A 19,890-nucleotide genomic window follows, 5' to 3' on the forward strand; every position below is an offset into this window, starting at 1 on the left:
AGATTTTCCAGTGAAACCGAAGTTTGACTTATCAAGGTCCCTACAAGGGATCTCATAAATTCCAGTCTTTGGAAACTGGTTTCTGATGAATGTTAATTAACGATTTCCTGTGTACTCGGATATGTGAAAGTTATATGTCTTGTGACTAAGTACATTGAAGAAGAACACGTGGTGTGAGATAAAGGCGATGGTAGGGTTAACACGTCTAAGACTGACAAGTTATTGATCAAACCTTCTTATGAAAGGGGCCACAAGACACTTTTCACTCTATCATTCAATATATGATACTAATACTGGTAAAGATTAGAATGACTTAAATTTCCAGTAAAGAAGATGGTAATCTTAGTTTGAAATGATTTACATATTAGGGGTTCACCAGAGAAGGTATTAAATATTTGTTTATTAATGAAGAAATTTTATCCTCCTTAACATTTTAAAAATGAAAACTAGTTCAGCTCTCATCATCAGTTATTCACTGAAAGACAGCTTTCTGACCAACGGCATTAATTCCTTAGGTTGGTGTGTCTGGTCGCTGAAAGTTTAGTGTCACCTGTGTCAGACCTCGTGATTTGTCTGAAATTATTCAGAAACATACTAGTAATATGATTCATAGGGTGAGACTGACATTTCTTTAATGATTCCAGCGTAGTCTAATATTCACCAGACTTCAGATGCTGACTCTATTAACTAAAAGTGCCAATTGCATCGCAGAACATATTTTGAAATTATTTAAAGAGAGAGAGTTGTCACTTTCTCACAGTGTTCCATTCCCTGGACTGAATGACCGTATCTCATGAGTTCAGGGTGCAGCATTTAGTTGACAATGTTTATAATTTTTTTCTGCTACTTTCTGAGTTACTTGTGATGAAGATAGGAACGCATAAAATGCATAACAACAGTTTATGAATCTGGAGATGTTTGACTAAACTAAGCTTAATCTATTTTTGATAATTATTTTCGAATCAAATTCAATGGATTTGGTAAAACATACAATTTACAATGCTATCTTTCCGCATTATTATATAGGGTTCTTTATTTGATATTAATTTCATTGGCATCCGATAAGCTTTGTTAAAACAGTGCTTCCTCATATATGTATCTAGTATAATTTATTGGAAGTGACTAGGGATCAACCCTTAGTTACAAAACTATAAACATTTCATTTACAAATGGTTGAATATATATATTTGGCTTTTACTATTAAATTATTTTTAATCTTACCTCCACTCTAGGGTTTATATTTCGAATTTTACAAATAATTTTTTCTACAAAAGAAATGCTGAAGTGCCTCAAAATGTTTGAGTATGTGTTTGGGCATCTATCAGAGCATAAATAAGAACACTTTGTGTAGTTTACAAGTTATATAGACACCCCAAAAATATCCTATTCATATGATTATGCACGTCCACATGTGTGAATTGCTGAGCTAGGAAAGAAAACTTAGAGGTATATAGCACGAAGGATTTTTTTTAAACAGAATTTTGTGATGTGCATATTTTTTTCCAGATGAATGGAAGCTGGGAAAATGATGGATGCTTCAGGAATTCAAAGCTTTATTTTTCAAACTCAGTATATTGCTTTAATTTTTGGATGATTTCCTATGAAAATGTTTTAGAAATGGGTCTGAAAGAATTCGGTTGATTACTGTAAAAACCGTTCTAAAGTATTCTAATAAACTGAGGTCAGTGGTAATGGCACAAGAAATAATTTTATTTACCTCACTGAGGAGTCCATAACCCTTCATTTTAGTTTATTCGTGGAAAAATAGCATATGATTTTATAAAGTGGAAAATTATATTGATTTCAAGTTATGTTGTCGACTATTTAAATGCAGTGATAGAAAACACAAGGTTTTTAACACGATTTTTCATTGTAAATACTGACTAAGAATTCTTTTGACGCTTGGGAGCTTTGCAATGTCTTGCAACAGGGATATGAGAGAGATATAGGCGAGGAAAGATGAGGAATGAAAGAGGAATTGCGAAGATTATATGATAAGCAGTTTCCTCGGACGGTTGATAAAAATCCTAAGAAATAAAAGTATAAAAGAAAACAAATTAAAAGTAAATATAGATGAAAGGCGTAAAAGAAGGAAATACCAAAGAGGAATAAAAGGCATAGGATAAAATAAGCCAAAGAGTTCATGGAATGAAAGATAGATAGTGTAACGTAGTCACTTGAAAAGTGTTATTTCTTCTCCCGTTCAACCTATATATTTAGCAATCAGTCTGTCTGTACGTACGTATATCCACGATACCACAGGATGATTAAATTATACGTTTGAATAAATTATGAAAACAACTGATGTTCATGAAATGAAGCCATGCAAGCTAAAAGGTAATGGAGATAGTAATCAAAATAGAAACGAAACCACAGGAGTCAACATCGTTATCGGAATTTAATTATCATTTCTATTCATTATACATCTGATTTCTCGTAATTAAAACCCATATTACATTTAGAGAAATGACCGAGTTGATAACTTTGAAAGCATGACGTACGTGGAATCAATAAAGAATTCAGCAGATTTTCTTGAAGAGGAAACTGAAATGGAAAAGGCTAAAGAATGAAACGGATCATTTTTGTTTTACATGGTCAGATTTCTGCTTTATTCCTTAACATTCTTGAAATGCCTCTCTGACAATGGTAGTGATGGCAGTGCTCAAAAGCCTTTGAGAGGCTGATCAATGGTTTTCCTTTTTTTTTTCCTCTGTTTCTTCCTGAAGTGTTCTTTCGCCTTAAACTACCTTATTTATCCTCTTGTATTCATATACATGGTCATCTCTTTAGCCTTACAGCTGAATTTCTCTCGTTCCTTCCTTAATGTTTTATTTCATTCTCGCACTTTCAGTCATTTTAGCCATCCTTCCAATAAGCGAATAGCCTCAAATATGATTTCATCATTAAGTTTTTGAATTCTTTCGCTGAAGGTTCTTTTCTCTCTGGTATATTCAACCCGAACCCTTCCTTTCCTTTCGCTTGGTTACATTTGTATGTAGTTCACGAAATTTGTGAACTTTTCCGCTCCCACAATACTACCTTCTATTTCTAGTGGGTTACCTCAAAATCAATTACATTCTTCCCCACATGCTATTACCTCAGTATAAGTAAATACAATTGCAATCTGTTGGACTGACATGGATTTCGTACTTTAATTAACACGGACTGTAATACCTCCAAGCGATTCTTTCTTCTTTTGCTTTCAATAAATTTCAGTGCCATTCACCTCTCTCGCGGTCACATGAATTGAAATAATTATACTCAGTTTTATATACCCTTCAGTCCTAGCATCGTTTGCTCTTCATTAATGTTCAAATAAATATATATTAGATTAAAAGCAAAGAATACTTTACGCTTTTTAATTTTTTTTTCTCTCTATTCACATATTTCATTAATATTTGTTTAGTGTGCTGTGGAGGGGGTCCAGGACGGCGGCCTGGAGAATTCTGAATTTTAAGCATTTAAGGGATGCTTGCAATGAAGTAATCTGCCCACGAAGGTAATTCTATGGAATGTTTAATCTTTTAAATTTCAGATATAAGAATTATAACCCGAAGACTAACAATTCCTTCATTAACAATTCAAAACTGAGTAATGTCAGAAATAAGTCAGTTTTCACTAAAGCGTTTGAATTAGGTTACACCAAGGTCCATTCTGTAGTGAATAATATTTCAGTGCATTCATAATAAGAGCTATTCAGGTTTTTATTTTATTTCTTTTAGAATAATTTCTGCTTACATTATCTGCAGTATTCTGCATTGTTCTGTGTGAGCGCAGACCCCATGCAATGCAAACAATTTACGGTTGAGCAGTGGTAAAAAAATAAAGGAGAAAAACAAGGGAATGAATTACTGCAAAACATATAAGCATGAACCAAATTCCATCAAGTTCTGTATATGCCAAGCGAACAGGGATTTCTAATACAATTTCTTTATCAGTCTTACAGTTTTGTACCTATATTGTACGTGCATTCATACACACATTCAGACAGTCACGCCCACACAAACGAATATATATATATCATATACTATATAGCTCAAGCTACCGTGGAAAGAATGGAAATTCAGCTCCCTGATGCCGACAGGTTTAAGATTTAAAAGTCCACTTGTAGTGATGAAAACTTTGTCAATTTCTAATTTAGTCATGAAAACGCAGTCGATGATGATCAAGGAAACTTTTTTTCTGATAGAGGCTGCGATATTAATAATAATAATAATAAAATAATATAAATAATAATGTAATAATAATAATAATAATACTTTCATTTAAAAGTAATGGCTACTTTTGCAGCGTTGCACTTGCAGAGATTCTTCTCTATTTTCCGAATAGCGGCTTTTTCCGTGCTACTTAGACAGCTAGTAGAGGGCCTATGGAGGTCATGATTGTCAAAATTGGTGTATATATTTGAATTTTACAGATAAACTATGATACCATAGTTATCAAAGCGTTTATATATATATATATATATATATATATATATATATATATATATATATATATATATATATATATATATATATATATATATATATATATATATATATATATATATATATATATATATATATATATATATATATATATATATATATATATATATATATATGTGTGTGTGTGTGTGTGTGTGTGTGTGTGTGTGTGTGTGTCTCTCTCTCTCTTTCTCTCTTTCTTGAAGCAAGCGAGCTTTCGTCTGGGGCTACCAGACATCCTCGGGCTGGGAAGCTGAGGGTGGACTGATCTTGGAGCGGCGTGCCGGCGTCGTCCTTGTTTATATTTGGGGTTGACAGCAGGGGGCTTCCCCATGCTGATCTACTATTGGCTGGTGGCGGTAGGTCTTCGTTTTCATTGGTGGCTTGAACTGGGTCTCAAGCCACTTTCCACGCATTGATGGTTGCGATGCTTTAATTCCTGCAGCCGCCTTGACCTCCTTAGCGGCGCGATTACGTTGATGGGCGTTTCGCTATGCTGCGGGACGTCACGGCTAACTTGATTATGGTTGGTCATGGCTAACTTGATTATGGTTGGCTGCAGGAGTATCTCGTTCGGGGGCGTTGTCTTCCGTGGAGTTGTCGTGCTCGGTGGTGTCATTGTTGGGGGCAGGTCTTCTCATACTCGTAGGGAGGAGAACTTCTTCCTGCGTCTTATTTAGTGTAGGTTTTACTTGCTGGATGAGAAGCGCCTCCAGCAGGCGTAACTGACGGGCATCAGGGGCCTTCCCGATGATCTTCGTATTTTGGATGATCACATCCCGGGAGTTGGTCTCTTGATGTTTGGTGCGGGTGTGATTCTTGATAGCCCCCTCTTGGGCGTGGCATGGTAGTCATACCAACGCAGGCGCCGCTGCAACCGCGGACTGGGCATGTATACTGGTACACCACATATGTCTGCTTCAGGGGGTCTCGTACCGGTGGAGAGGGGTTATCTTTCATAATAAGATCGCGCGTCCTCCGATTCTGGTAGTAAATAATCAGGATGCAGCAACCCCGCAGATATGGACGATATATAAACGACATCTTTGTTCAAGTCGACGCCGAGAATGAGGTAGAAGCCCTCCGTCAGGCATTTCAGCAGTGCAGCGTGCTGAATTACACGGTTGAATACAGCACCGACGATCGGCTCCCCTTCCTCGACGTTTTTGTGAGTATGACAGAAGACGGCCTCCGTACTTCCGTCTACACAAAGAAAACCAACCAAGGACTTTGCCTCAATGGTGACAGCGAGTGCCCCGCCAGATTCAAAAGCACGACCGTCAGGGCCTTCGTCAGGAGAGCCCTCTCCCACGGCTCGACCTGGCAGGACACTCATCAGGAACTCGACCGCGCCTCCCAAGTACTCGTAAATAACAGGTATTCAAATAAATTAATAAGCAGAGAAGTCGGTACAGCCCTGGAGAAATGGTACGATAGTGAGAGCCCGCAACCCCACCCCCAGGATAATGTCAAGATGTATTATAAAGCCTTCATGAGTTCACATTACCGTGAAGAAGAGGACTCAGTTAAGAAAATTATTTCTGAAAATGTATCCCCGACCAACGACACCAAAAATATCGACCTGATTATTTACTACCAGAATCGGAGGATGCGCGACCTTATTATGAAAAATAACCCCTTTCCACAGGTACGAGACCCCCTGAAGCAGACGCATGTGGTGTACCAGTGTACATGTCCAGTCCGCGATTGCAGCGGCGCCTACGTAAGTATGACTACCATGCGCCTGTCGAAGAGACTCTCATGCCACGCCCAAGAGGGGGCTATCAAGAATCACGCCCGCACCAAACATCAAGAGGCCATCTCCCTGGATGTGATCATCCAAAACACGAAGATCATCAGGAAGGCCCCTGATGCCCGTCGGTTACGCCTGCTGGAGGCGCTTCTCATCCAGCAAGTAAAACCTACACTAAATACGATGCAGGAAGAATGTCTCCTCCCTAAGAGGTTGAGAAGACCTGCCACCAACAATGACACCACCAAGTACGACACCTCCATGGAAGACAACGCCCCCAAACGAGATACTCCTGCAGCCAACCATAATCAAGTTAGCCGTGACGTCCTGCAGCGTAGAGAAACGCCCATCAACGTAACCGCACCGCTAAGGAGGTCAAGGCAGCTGCAGGACTTAAGGCATCGCAACCATCAACGCATAAAAAGTGGCTTGAGACACGGTTCAAGCCACCAATGAAAACGAAGACCTACCGCCACCAGCCAATAGTAGATCAGCATGGGGCAGACCCCTTGCTGTCAACCCCAAATATAGATGAGGACGGACGCTGGCACGCCACTCCAAGATCAGTCCACCCTCAGCTTCCCAGCCCGAGGATGCCTGGTAGCTTCAGACGAAATCTCGCTTGCTTCAAGAGAGAGAAGAGAGAGAGAGAGAGAGAGAGAGAGAGAGAGAGAGAGAGACATATATATATATATATATATATATATATATATATATATATATATATATATATATATATATATATATATATATATATATATATATATATATATATATATATATATATATATATATATATATATATATATATATATATATATATATATATATATATATATATATCGTTAATGACTTTGATAACTATGGTATCATAGTTTATCTGTAAAATTCAAATATATACACCAATTTTGACTCTGTATTTGATCATGACCTCCATAGGTGCTCTAGTAGCCTGTCTAAGTAGCGCGGAAAAAGCCGCTATTTGGAAAATAGAGAAAAATCTCTACAAGTGTAACGATGCTGAAGTAGCCATTACTTTTAATAAATTATGCTTGAGATAGGGTCTGCTTAATAAGTACAATAATAATAATAATAATAATAATAATAATAATAATAATAATAATAATAATAATAATAATAATAATAATAATAACTGATGGGGATTCGAACACAAACACCACCAGCACAACCAACCCAACAGAAACCAAAACCGCAACCTCCTTGGAAAAGGCGCCTGGAAAAGCAAATCATGGTGATGAGATCTGACTTGAGTAAACAGAAAGAGATGGCAGAAAAAAGGCTAAGAAGCAAGAAAACAAGGGAGGAACTCAACGAGAAATACAAAGTACAAGAGAGGGGACTAAACAACACAATAGAAGATGTAAAACAGAGGCTTAAGGCCAAAGCACATAAGATCCAACGGTACATGAACAGGTATAAGGGATACCAACAGAACAAACTATTCGGAACCAACCAGAAAAGACTATACAGCCAACTAAGAGGGGAAGACAACCACCAAGAAATTCCTGAAGCCGAAGCAAGTAAGAGACTCTGGGAAAACATATGGAGCAATCCGGTATCACACAACAAACATGCAACATGGCTCCAGGAAGTCAAGGAAGAAGAAACAGGGAGAATAAAACAAAGATTCACAGAGATCACGACAGACACAGTCAGACACCAACTAAAGAAAATGCCAAACTGGAAACCCCCAGGTCCGGATGAAGTCCATGGATACTGGCTCAAAACCCTCAAGGCCCTACACCCACGAATAGCAGAACAACTCCAGCATTGTATCTCAAATCACCATGCACCCAAATGGATGACCACAGGAAGAACATCCTTAGTACAAAAAGACAAGAGTAAGGGAAATATAGCCAGTAACTACAGGCCTATCACTTCCCTACCAATAATGTGGAAGTTACTAACAGGTATCATCAGTGAAAGGCTATACAATTACCTAGAGAAGACAAACACCATCCTCACCAACAGAAAGGCTGCAGAAGGAAGTGTAGGGTCACAAAAGACCAGCTCCTGATAGACAAAATGGTAATGAAGAACAGTAAGAGAAGGAAAACCAACCTAAGCATGGCATGGATAGACTATAAGAAAGCCTTCGACATACCACACACATGGCTAATAGAATGCCTGAAAATATATGGGGCAGAGGAAAACACCATCAGCTTCCTCAAAAATACAATGCGCAACTGGAATACAATATTTACAAGCTCTGGAATAAGACTAGCAGAGGTTAATATCAGGACAGGGATCTTCCAGGGCGACTCACTGTCCCGACTAATCTTCGTAGTAGCCATGATTCCCATGACAAAAGTACTACAGAAGATGGATGCCGGGTACTAACTCAAGAAAAGAGGCAACAGAATCAACCATCTGATGTTCATGGACGACATCAAGCTGTATGGTAAGAGCATCAAGGAAATAGATACCCTAATCCAGACTGTAAGGATTGTATCTGGGGACATCAGGATGGAGTTTGGAATAGAAAAATGCACCTTAGTCAACATACAAAAAGGCAAAGTAACGAGAACTGAAGGGATAAAGCTACCAGATGGGAGCAACATCAAACACATAGATGAGACAGGATACAAATACCTGGAATAATGAAAGGAGGGGATATAAAACACCAAGAGATGAAGGACACGATCAGGAAAGAATATATGCAGAGACTCAAGGTGATATTCAAGTCAAAACTCAACGCCGGAAATATGATAAAAGCCATAAACACATGGACAGTACCTGTAATCAGATACAGCGCAAGAATAGTGGAATGGACGAAGGCAGAACTCCGCAGCATAGATCAGAAAACCAGGAAACATATGACAATACACAAAGCACTACACCCAAGAGAAAATACAGACAGACTATACATAACACGAAAGGAAGGAGGGAGAGGACTACTAAGTATAGAGGACTGCGTCAACATCGAGAACAGAGCACTGGGGCAATATATGAAAACCAGTGAAGACGAGTGGCTAAAGAGTGCATGGGAAGAAGGACTAACAAAAGTAGACGAAGACCCACAAATATACAGAGACAGGAGAATGACAGACAGAACAGAGGACTGGCACAACAAACCAATGCACGGACAATACATGAGACAGACTAAAGAACTAGCCAGCGATGACACATGGCAATGGCTAGAGGGGAGAGCTAAAGAAGGAAACTGAAGGAATGATAACAGCAGCACAAGATCAGGCCCTAAGAACCACATATGTTCAAAGAACGATAGACGGAAATAACATCTCTCCCATATGTAGGAAGTGCAATACGAAAAATGCAATACGAAACCACATAGCAAGCGAATGCCCAGCACTTGCACTGAACCAGCACAAAAAGAGGCATGATTCAGTGGCAAAAGCCCTCCACTGGAGCCTGTGCAAGAAACATCAGCTACCTTACAGTAATAAGTGGTACGAGCACCAACCTGAGGGAGTGATAGAAAACGATCAGGCAAAGATCCTCTGGGACTATGGTATCAGAACGGATAGGGTCACACGTGCAAATAGACCAGACGTGACGTTGATTGACAAAGTCAAGAAGAAAGTATCACTCATTGATGTCGCAATACCATGGGACACCAGAGTTGAAGAGAAAGAGAGGGAAAAAATGGATAAGTATCAAGATCTGAAAATAGAAATAAGAAGGATATGGGATATGCCGGTGGAAATCATACCAATAATCATAGGAGCACTAGGCACGATCCCAAGATCCTTGAAAAGGAATCTAGAAAAACTAGATGCTGAAGTAGCTCCAAGACTCATGCAGAAGTGTGATATCCTAGAAACAGCGCACATAGTAAGAAAAGTGATGGACTTCTAAGGAGACAGGATGCAGCCCGGAACCCCACACTATAAATACCACCCAGTCGAATTGGAGGACTGTGATAGAGCAAAAAAAATAAAAAATAAATAAATAAAAAGTAATAATAATAATTGCTATGCCAACAAGCATAAGGTTTAGCCATTCTGCTTCATAATGAAATTGCTTACTACAGCACACACGATTGCAGCTTTCATATATGATGGAATTGCAAAAGTGCTCAAAAGATTATACACAAATTCTTGTGGTTTGGAAATTCCAATTTTTTATTGTAATTAGGTGTAGATGGGTTTTTGTGATTTACTGACGCTTTCTGAAGCTCATCTTATATTGTTCAGGAAAAGCATTTTTTAAACCAGCGTAATAATTGTTTATCTTAGAATTAAGAATTGGAACTGAGATATATTTCATTATCTATATTAAAAGAAAATGAAAATATGTCTGCCAATATAAAGAACTGAGCAATGTGCTTAAATGCCCTTTAAATAAGTAGCATCGTTAACAAGGAAAATAACAATATATAAAATGAAAAATTCTCTCTGAGGGTTTCATGCTTCAAATCTGTTAATAATAAATTATAATTTTCCCACTGCTCATATCCGTCATGTCATCATCCCGTCGGGGGCTATAATGCCGTCAGTGGGCCTCACATGTTGCATTACTAAAGGTTTTCTGCAGTGACCCTTCTTCTTCTTTCTTTTTTTTTATCTACCTCCATCCCGTTTCCTATCTTTGTCTTTTTGTATAACTACTCCAGCTCCCGTTTCACTATCTAAAGCACTGAATGTTTTAAGTTCTGTAATGTCTGGCTTTGTGACGAATTTTCATGCATCAGATCAAATCAAATGATGAACTCATACGAACAAAAACAAACGCGTTATAATTGAAGATAAGTAAAGGAGGAACGCAAATACTTTTTTTGTTAAGTTACAGTTTAACTGATGAAAAGATTCTTCATGCTTTCGTTAACTTTATTGGGAGGCTAAAGTTCAGTCTTCTGATTTTTTTTTAGAAAATTGTTCGTTACCTGTCACAGACACAAATATAAAGAAAAACTTGTTTTCCTTCTAAACATTTTCAGAAGTCAAAATTGGTTTTGCAAATGTCATCGGTTGCTTACTGAAAGGTTATATCTGACTTAGAAAGCGCTAATTCATTATGCTGTAGCGTCTGGCTACTGTCAGTGGTGTCAACTCTGGAGAGGTGACTAGCAATTATTCAGACTCACACCGGAGAGGTGGCAGCGTAATGCAACGCTTTTTTTTTATTATGCCGTTCGACACTCACTTTAAATGTGCCGTTCTTTTAAGGTGTAAATATAACAATAAAAAACAAAAATATAAAAATATAAATGTTCGAGGAACTGATTGAAAAACATTACTTATTTTAGTTGGAGAGAGAGAGAGAGAGAGAGAGAGAGAGAGAGAGAGAGAGAGAGAGAGAGAGAGAGAGAGATCACTGAGTTATGGGTTCTATTTTCATAATTTTTTTATCTAAAACTATAGAAAATTCACCTATATGATTTTGCATAAGTAAATGTTTGTTTTTAGGAAAGGTCTCTTCCCTACATCCCATTATCCATATTAATTAACCTGCAGTGTAAAGGATCATTGCAGCTCCATTCCTCTTACTGCAAAACTGTGAAAATGTTTTTCTGGAAGTATTATCGATATGGGACCGCGTGAATTCATTTGTTTTTCTTCTTATTACCCTTTTTTTGGCATTTCGATGCTTATGTTCTTATAAACTTCTCTCTTAGCTGTTTTATTTTTACTGATTTGATATTAATTTGTCATTTATTTTGCTTTTTACTTGATGGAAGCTTGCTTTCGAAAATAATTACTTCCCTGGTTTCCTTCTTAATAATAATAAGAATAATAATAATAATAATAATAATAATAATAATAATAATAATAATAATAATAATAATAATAATAATAACGCCTCGATTACCTTTCTGTAACTTAAATAGATTTAATTTTAGGTATACATTCTTATCCTCATATCCTTCACCTCTATATCTCTATATGACGGCTTTCATCTTTCTGAGACATGTGGCCTCTCTCTCTCTCTCTCTTTCTCTCCTTGTAGTGCATGGGAGCCTATTGCATCTGTGAAGTTGGGAGGGTGGGTTTCCGGATGCGTATGTCTGCCTCCTGGCACGGTATCAGCACCCAATTCCTTGTCCTGGATTGACTAAAGAGTTTGGGTGGTTGTCTGGTCGCTGATTACAGTATGCTAGTACTACATATGTTTGGTCTTCAGGTTACTACGCGCCTGTTCATTGCCGCTCCCGCTCATGAACGACCTTTAAACTAGCCACGTTCACTTGGACCTTTACAAGATTTCCATTTTGACACAGAATATCTAAAGAAAATAAAGGATAAGAAAACTGTTCTTTTGGGAATAATGATTGATTAAGTCGTCATAAGCACTCGCTTCGTCGTAAGGTTGCAATTGCAGTCTTAATTCAAATAACTTGAAAATATTCTTTTATGAACTTGAGATTTAAAGTTTCATCCTTCCTATTTTAACATTCTATCTACGGTAATCACATGGTTATATAGTACCATATTTGTATATTTTATTTCACTGCTCATTCGTAATGTTATATCCATTCGTATCACCTTTTTCCAAAGATGCTGAGGATGAGAAGCCCAATATTAAGCCAGAAAAAAAACGACGCATGGCGAAAGAACAGGATAAAATACAGATTAAATATCAGATAAGAAGAAGTACGCAAATGAATAGAGGTAAGCGTACGTAGAAGACAGCTAAGAAATAGTCAAAAGAAAATATATCTGTAAGGACGTCTGGACTTAAGACAAACATTAGTCTTCCTAAAGCCTCCGGGAACATCATTATGCTCGTTCTTTTGACAAGAAAGTTCTTGGAAATCCAAAATAATTTGTTTTCGAATTTATCTTGTTAGCTTTGTTCAGAATACTTATGCATGACGTTGCGCTTTGCGCTCTCATTTGTTTCTGTTTAAGGCCCGGTCACACCGCCCGAACGTTGCTGGAGCATTCCTTGAACGGTAGGGAGGTGGACCAAACGCTCGTCACCGCTCACAAAATGAAAAAAAAAATCGAAAACACGGGCGTTGGCCTAGCTGACCCAAGCGTCCACGAACTTGTGTCTAGCGGTGCCAAACTTTGATTGGGCGTTGGTGGAGCGTGAGTGAACTTTGCCGGGGCGGAAAATTTTCCCTTTCTCACCGCTCGCAATATTTTGTGCAGCTCAAAACTTTCGGAGCGGTAAGGCCCGGTCACACCGCCCGAACGTTGCTGGAGCGTCCCTGGAGCGGTGAAAAAAATTCATCACCGCTCGTAACCATTCACCACAGTTAAACATAAGTTGGCCCCCGTTAAAGCAACGCTGTATACACTCGGCCACCGCTGATGTTTCTCGAGGGGCCTTCCTACCGCTCCGAAAGTTTTGAGCTGCACAAAATATTGCGAGCGGTGAGAAGGGGAAAATTTTCCGCCCCGGCAAAGATCACCCCCGCTCCACCAACGCCCAATCAAAGTTTGGCACTGCTAGACGCAAGTTCGTGGATGCTTGGGTCCACTAGGCCAACGCCCGTGTTTTCGATTTTTTTTCCCTATTTTGTAAGCGGTGACGGGCATTTGGTCCACCTCCCTACAGTTCAAGGAACGCTCCAGCAACGTTCAGGCGGTGTGACCGGGCCTGTAGGAGGGCCCCTCGAGAAACAGCAGCGGTGGCTGAGCGTATACGCCGTTCCTTTAACGGGGGCCAGCTTATGTTTAACGGCGGTGAACGGTTACGAGCGGTGATGAATTTTTTTCACCGCACCAGGGATGCTCCAGCAACGTTCGGGCGGTGTGACTGGGCCTTTACTTATGTTATGAAGAAGGACCGAGCAAAGGGTCACGATGTAGGACTTGATGGCCGGATCTCAAGGGTAAATAGTGTTTTTTTCTTCTTTTTTGTTTACGTTTGCCTTTGACTTCTCCTGCCACACTGGTCCAGACAATCAGCAAATGGTAACAGAGATGGTTCTGGCAGGAAGGATGAAATTATCAGGTAATTGGAAGAAAAATTGACGTAAACATTGTTAGCGTCGGCGAATGTGAAGGGCGGCTGGTGTTGCTGGTTTCCGGCGCTGATAGGCTATGACCGCTGGGGCAGTGGACAGAAGAGCTGAAAGCTGGGCAGCTTGTCACATGTATCGAGAACAAGAAACGACCTGTGGTTGTTGACCTGTCGTTCCCAGAAGGAAGCAGGTGAGGAGCAAGATTTTTGACGAAGTGCCTACTGAAGAGTTGACAGACGAAGATGAATGAAAATTTTGCTACATCACTTGGACAAATGGTACAAGAGGGATGCGATGTTAGCAACGTATGAGGCTTGGGCAAGGTTTGAGAGTTATAAAAAGGATAAGGAACATACAACAGAGAAGTACATTTTGGAATTTGTGAAGAGAAGGGCAGTTCTGGAGAGATATAAAGTATACCAAAATGTATTTTAGCATTTCAGCTACTAGACAGTGAAGGGCTAAAGGTTAAAGACAAACAAATAGTGTTGACAATATTGTCCTTTAGTGAGACAGATAGCGTGTTTGATTCAATTCAGCTAACCCTTAGGAAATTTTTTGGAAGTCAAGAAGTATTATTATTGGTGCAGTGTCAAGTAGGAGTGAAAGTGAGACCCTTGCTGTGGTGATAAAATCTGCACCAGTACTTAGTACGGATGAGATAAATGTCATTACACGTAGAAGAGGAAATGGAGGGTTTATAGGTAGAGGAAAGAAGCATAGCAAACAGTATTGAGACAAATTCGCAGAGAAACTTAGTTGACATATATGTATAGTAATGTTGTGTGTGGATCAGAGTACCATCTGTCTCCATCATGTCCAAAACGTTTGTATATATGTAGTGTAAGGGAGGGAAAGTTATATTTTATAATTGGAAATCCTAAAATGATGTCAGTGTTGATGACAGAATCTATTAATTAACTATGCTATCCTGGACACAGCTTTCAGTTCTACAGTGTGTGGTGGTGATTTGTTAAAAGCATATACAGTTTTAATCATTTGAGGAAAAAATAAGAATGGCACAGAAAGAAAGAGAAACAAGGTTTAAGTTTGGTGATGGTAATGTGTATAAATCAATGAGGAAATAAAAATTTCCAGTGATAATTATTGGTGACAAAGCAAGTGTGACTGCAGATGTAGTGAACTGCTTTATCCCCCTTTTATTTAGCAAAAATCAGTGAAGAGAGCACAAAGTAAATAAAGAAAAAATTATACCAGAAATTCATGAAATAAAGTTGAAATTGAGGTGCACTTCTTCAGGGTATTATTAACTTTCACTAAGGGATAAAAAAGGAGCCTGGAGGAAAACAAGAAATAATGATAACCTTGTAGATACTGAAAAGGAAAAGAAGAGACAAATTGCACTAAGCATTCGGTCATCACACATTTAAGAGACTGATTCATTTGTTGAAAGCTGCTGGAGTTAAGGACAAAATGTGCTGCATGTATGCTGAAGAAGTGTCAGATAGCAGTGAGATATGCATGAAATATAAAAAAGCAGCATCTGGGCTAATTGTTAGTGTGAATATGGCAAATGAATTCTATAAAGCACAGGAATTATACCTAAGGGAGTTTAAAAAAGGGATAAATACTTTCTGCATATGGTGGATATGACAACAAGGATCTCAAAATTTTGTGTGACAAGAAGTAAAGAGCTCAAGGAGATAATAGAGAAAATTTTGGAAGTAAGGTTGAGAACTGGTTTGGGACACTCAGTGAAATTCTTGTGTGATAACTGGGAAATTTGCCAACAATTCGCTTCTGGAAATATGTGAGAACATGTACTTTTAAGTTATCATACAGCAGCATGTTCTCCTTTCAGTAATGTCCCTTGTGTATGTAATCATGCAGTTTGAACAAAATAATAACAAAGATTAATGCAGAGCGACCAAAACTCTTTTAAAAGTTGCTTTGACATGGGCAGTCAGTGCTAAAACTGGTCTCAAGATAGTTGTGGGTTTTAGCCCTTATCAACTCGTGTATGGGTAGAATCCTAACCTGCCATGTATAGAGTACCATGATGAACTTCCTGCTTCTGAAATTCATAAGAAAATAGAGTGGGAACTAAGGCAAAGTAAAATCCACTTGTAAAACCCTTAAAAATTTAAATCAAGTCTATTTTAAGACGGAAGACAAAAGGAATGGAAAGGTCCACCTACGACCATTGGTCAGGTTGACAAAACAGTGACTTTAAAATATGGTTCAAATACTAATAGAGCACATGAAAAGCATGTTTAGGAGATATCATGCAGTTTTGATAGAAACACTAAAGAAGGAAGAAATGTTGAGGCATTAAAAAGAAAAGGATGGAATAGACAATAGTAAGAAGAATCAGACAGAAGTCATTATAAATCCAGTGGAAAATTTTAAAAAATGAGTAAGAATAAAATGAAAACCACACCAAAGGTAAGGACACTTCATCTGAAGACCATTTAACAATCAAAGGTATTCCAGAGATTGGACTGAGAGTAAGATTCCTGCTGAAAGAGTCTGATGAATGGCAGACGGCGACTGTTCACGGCTGTAATGGGAAATCTGCAGGGAAACATAGTAATTGGAGGAATATAGAACATAAAGATGGATATATTATGGAGGAGTGATGTAGTAGTTGCATTTGAATACGTTCTCGAGGGTTGCTTGTAAGAGAGAGAGAGAGAGAGAGAGAGAGAGAGAGAGAGAGAGAGAGAGAGAAGACGAGAGTGGCTGTTTTTTTTTGGTTGTTATCTTGTTAGGGTGTTTGTATTCATATGGGTAGATAGTGAGTGAATTGCTTGTTGACAGGAGGTTGGGTTCGTCTGCGGATTCAGTCGCGGAGCCTTCAGGGAGTGAGAAGCGGTCAGTCTGTGTTTGGTAATCAGTCAAGTGTGGCAGATTTCTGGACAGAGATAGTGAGTTGCTGTTGTGTGCTCTCTGGATTGTTTTGATGTTGTGTAATTGAGTTTGTTGTGCTTGTGTTCATCTGAAGGTTGTTGAGATTGTGAGTTTCTGTTGTTTGATTTGTGAATTTTTGTGGTTGTGAGTTGTTGTGTAGTCTAGGTGTTGATTAGTGTTTGTTTATGTTAATGATTTGTTGTTTTTGTGAGTTGTAGTGTATTCTCGGTGTTGATTGGTGGTTGTTTGTGTTGGAATTGTGGTGTTTGTTGAGCTGTGTGAAATTTTTGTGTCGTAGGTGTTTGTTTGTGTAGTGATTTGTTGTGTTGTTTTGAGTTGTGTGGATTTGGTGCTTGTTTGTTTTTTGTTTTTTGCTGTATGATATTCAGCGGTTGTTGTGTCTCAGCGACTGAATTGTGACAAGTTTCCTGGTGTGTAAATGTGTTTCAGATTGTGTTTTTTTCCATGCTGAACCAAGTGACCTTTTAGTAATTAAAGTATCATTAAGGGGAAACTGTGGCTGTCGGAAATTTGTAAGCCAGGAGTGGTTAACTTAAAGTGGGGAGGTCTTGCTCGCTTGTTTTTTTTTTTTTTTTTTTTTAGCTTGTGATTCTGCCACATTATTTTGGTGCCCGAACAGGGACCACTGGTGTAGCTGTAACAGGATGGCTGGGACAGGAAGGATGGTATGACTGCTAAAGAGGTAAGGATGGAAGGGTTGGATGATGTTAGGAGGCTGAGGGAGGAACTTCGGTTGACGAGGGAAGCTAAGAAGGAAATTGAAGTAGATAATAAGAAGTTGAGGATTGAGTGTGAGAAGCATAAGAGGGAGTTGGAAGAGATGAGAGGAATGATGAGGAGTGCAGAAGAGAGAATGAAAGCAGAAGTGAAAGAGGCCGAAGAGCAGATGGCTGAGAAGATGGATGAGAAGTTGGGATTGATGATGAATGCTGTGCAACAGAAGATGAAGGGACTTATTGGAGAGGGAGCTGTTGGAGGTAGGCTTCCTAGTCCTTGTGATGGGCTAAGAGTGATAAAGAAGGTAGAAGAGCAAGTGGATGAGAGTATGAGTGACGAAGGTGATTTGGTTGTGAAAAGTGAGGGAAAGAAGAGGAAGATACGGGATAAAGATAAACCTGAGGACAAGGATAAGAAGGGGCTGAGAAAAAGAAAGACTAAGGGTAAGAAGGTTGACAAGAACAACGGACATGATGAGACAAGGATTGAAGACATTGGTAAAAGGGCTGAGAGTGATTCAGATAGTGGCAGGTGGGAACAAGTAAGTAAGAAGAAAAAGGGTAAGAAGGGTGTGGCGAAGAAAATGGATGTCAGTATGGAAGTGGATTCATTGTATTCAGAAGAGGTTAAGAGGGGTCAGAATGGAAGTAGTGAGAGTGAGAGTGAGCGAGAAATACAAAAGTGTGTGTATAGTGAGAAAGGTAGCCTGATGTGCACTGTATGAGGAATATGGGAGTAGGGAGATAAGGGACTTTTTCAAGAAATACGAGAAAAGTTGTATAGCAAAGTATGCGGACAATAGGAGAGTTTGGGTTTGGGGGTTAAGAGAATTCTTGATAGGGCATTTGTTAAGCATGTATGGGATAATGATGAGTGTAGATGTGTCTTTTGAGAGTGTTAAGGCTAGGATTATGGAACAGGATAGGAGGGCCAAGAGTAGTGTTAGGTATAGGAGGAAGAATAATTTCGAGGAGGCAAGAATGAATGTTGGTGAGTCATTGTTTATGTATGTATGCTGGTTAGAAACATTAGCAAGGAAAAAGTTTGGGGACGAGGGAATAAATGAGTGTAAGGAGTTAATAAGGAAGTTGTTAGTGACTGTGCCTGAGAGTGCATATAAACGTAAGGAGAAAATGAGATGGGTGAATGAGAGGTTAACATCGAATGATATTTTAGAGATAGTTAGGGATTATGATTAGATAGGTGTATGAAAGAGAGCAGAAGTTTCAGCGTCAGGACTGAAGTATATGAGGGTATGCCTGAGTTCAGGAGCTATAGGGAGGCAGTTTTAGTAGAGCTGTGGCGAATGTCAGAGCAAGTGGTTGATAGGAGTATTAGAGCAAGTAATGTAAGTGTGGTGAAACCTAAGAGAGATAAAAGTGCAATGTGTCGAAAGGTCAGGGTCAGTTAGTTGTGAGCGAGAGCAGAAGTGTTATAGATGTGGAAAACCTGGGCATAACAAGAATGAATGTCAGTGGGCGTAGGAGCTTGTTTCGGTTGTGAGAAGACTAGCCATTTCGTTAGTGAGTGCCAGAGTGATATGGACATTAAATGTTATAGGTGAGGGCAAACAGGGCATATAGCTAGTGGATGTTTGGGTACCCATATGAACGTGGTTTGCGGCAGCTGTGGAAAGAATGGGCTTTATGCTAAAATGTGTAAAGAACAGCATGCTAAGTGCGCTGAATGTGGAATGGAAGGTCATATAGCGAGTGTGTGTAGGCAAAAGAGGATAAGTCAGGCTGGGAATTCGGGAAACTAGGTGTTAAGGGGATTCAGTTGTGTGGGCCCTCTAGTAGGTGGGATGAGCTGAGCATAAGTGAGCAAATGGATTTGGGGATCAGCAATTAGTGTTGGTTGAGTATGGAAGAAAGTGGAAGAAGGTAAAGAAAGGGAATCTGGATTAAAGTGGTCTGGAGGAAGTGAATGGTGATGCGACTGAGAGGATGTATGAGGGACCTTGAACTAGATCCAGGGGGCCAGTATCCAAACATACCTGGATGCTGAGAAAAGCAATATAGTGTGGATGTTGTGAGTATGTGAGGAGACATTGTTAAATGTAGCAGGGGAGGAAAAACGGAGGAGTGACGTAGTAGTAGCATTTGACAACATTCTCAAGGGTCCCTTGTAAGAGAGAGAGAGAGAGAAAGTGAGAGAAGAGA

Source organism: Macrobrachium nipponense, chromosome 37 (genome assembly GCF_015104395.2).
Source record: "Macrobrachium nipponense isolate FS-2020 chromosome 37, ASM1510439v2, whole genome shotgun sequence".
NCBI lineage: Eukaryota > Metazoa > Arthropoda > Malacostraca > Decapoda > Palaemonidae > Macrobrachium > Macrobrachium nipponense.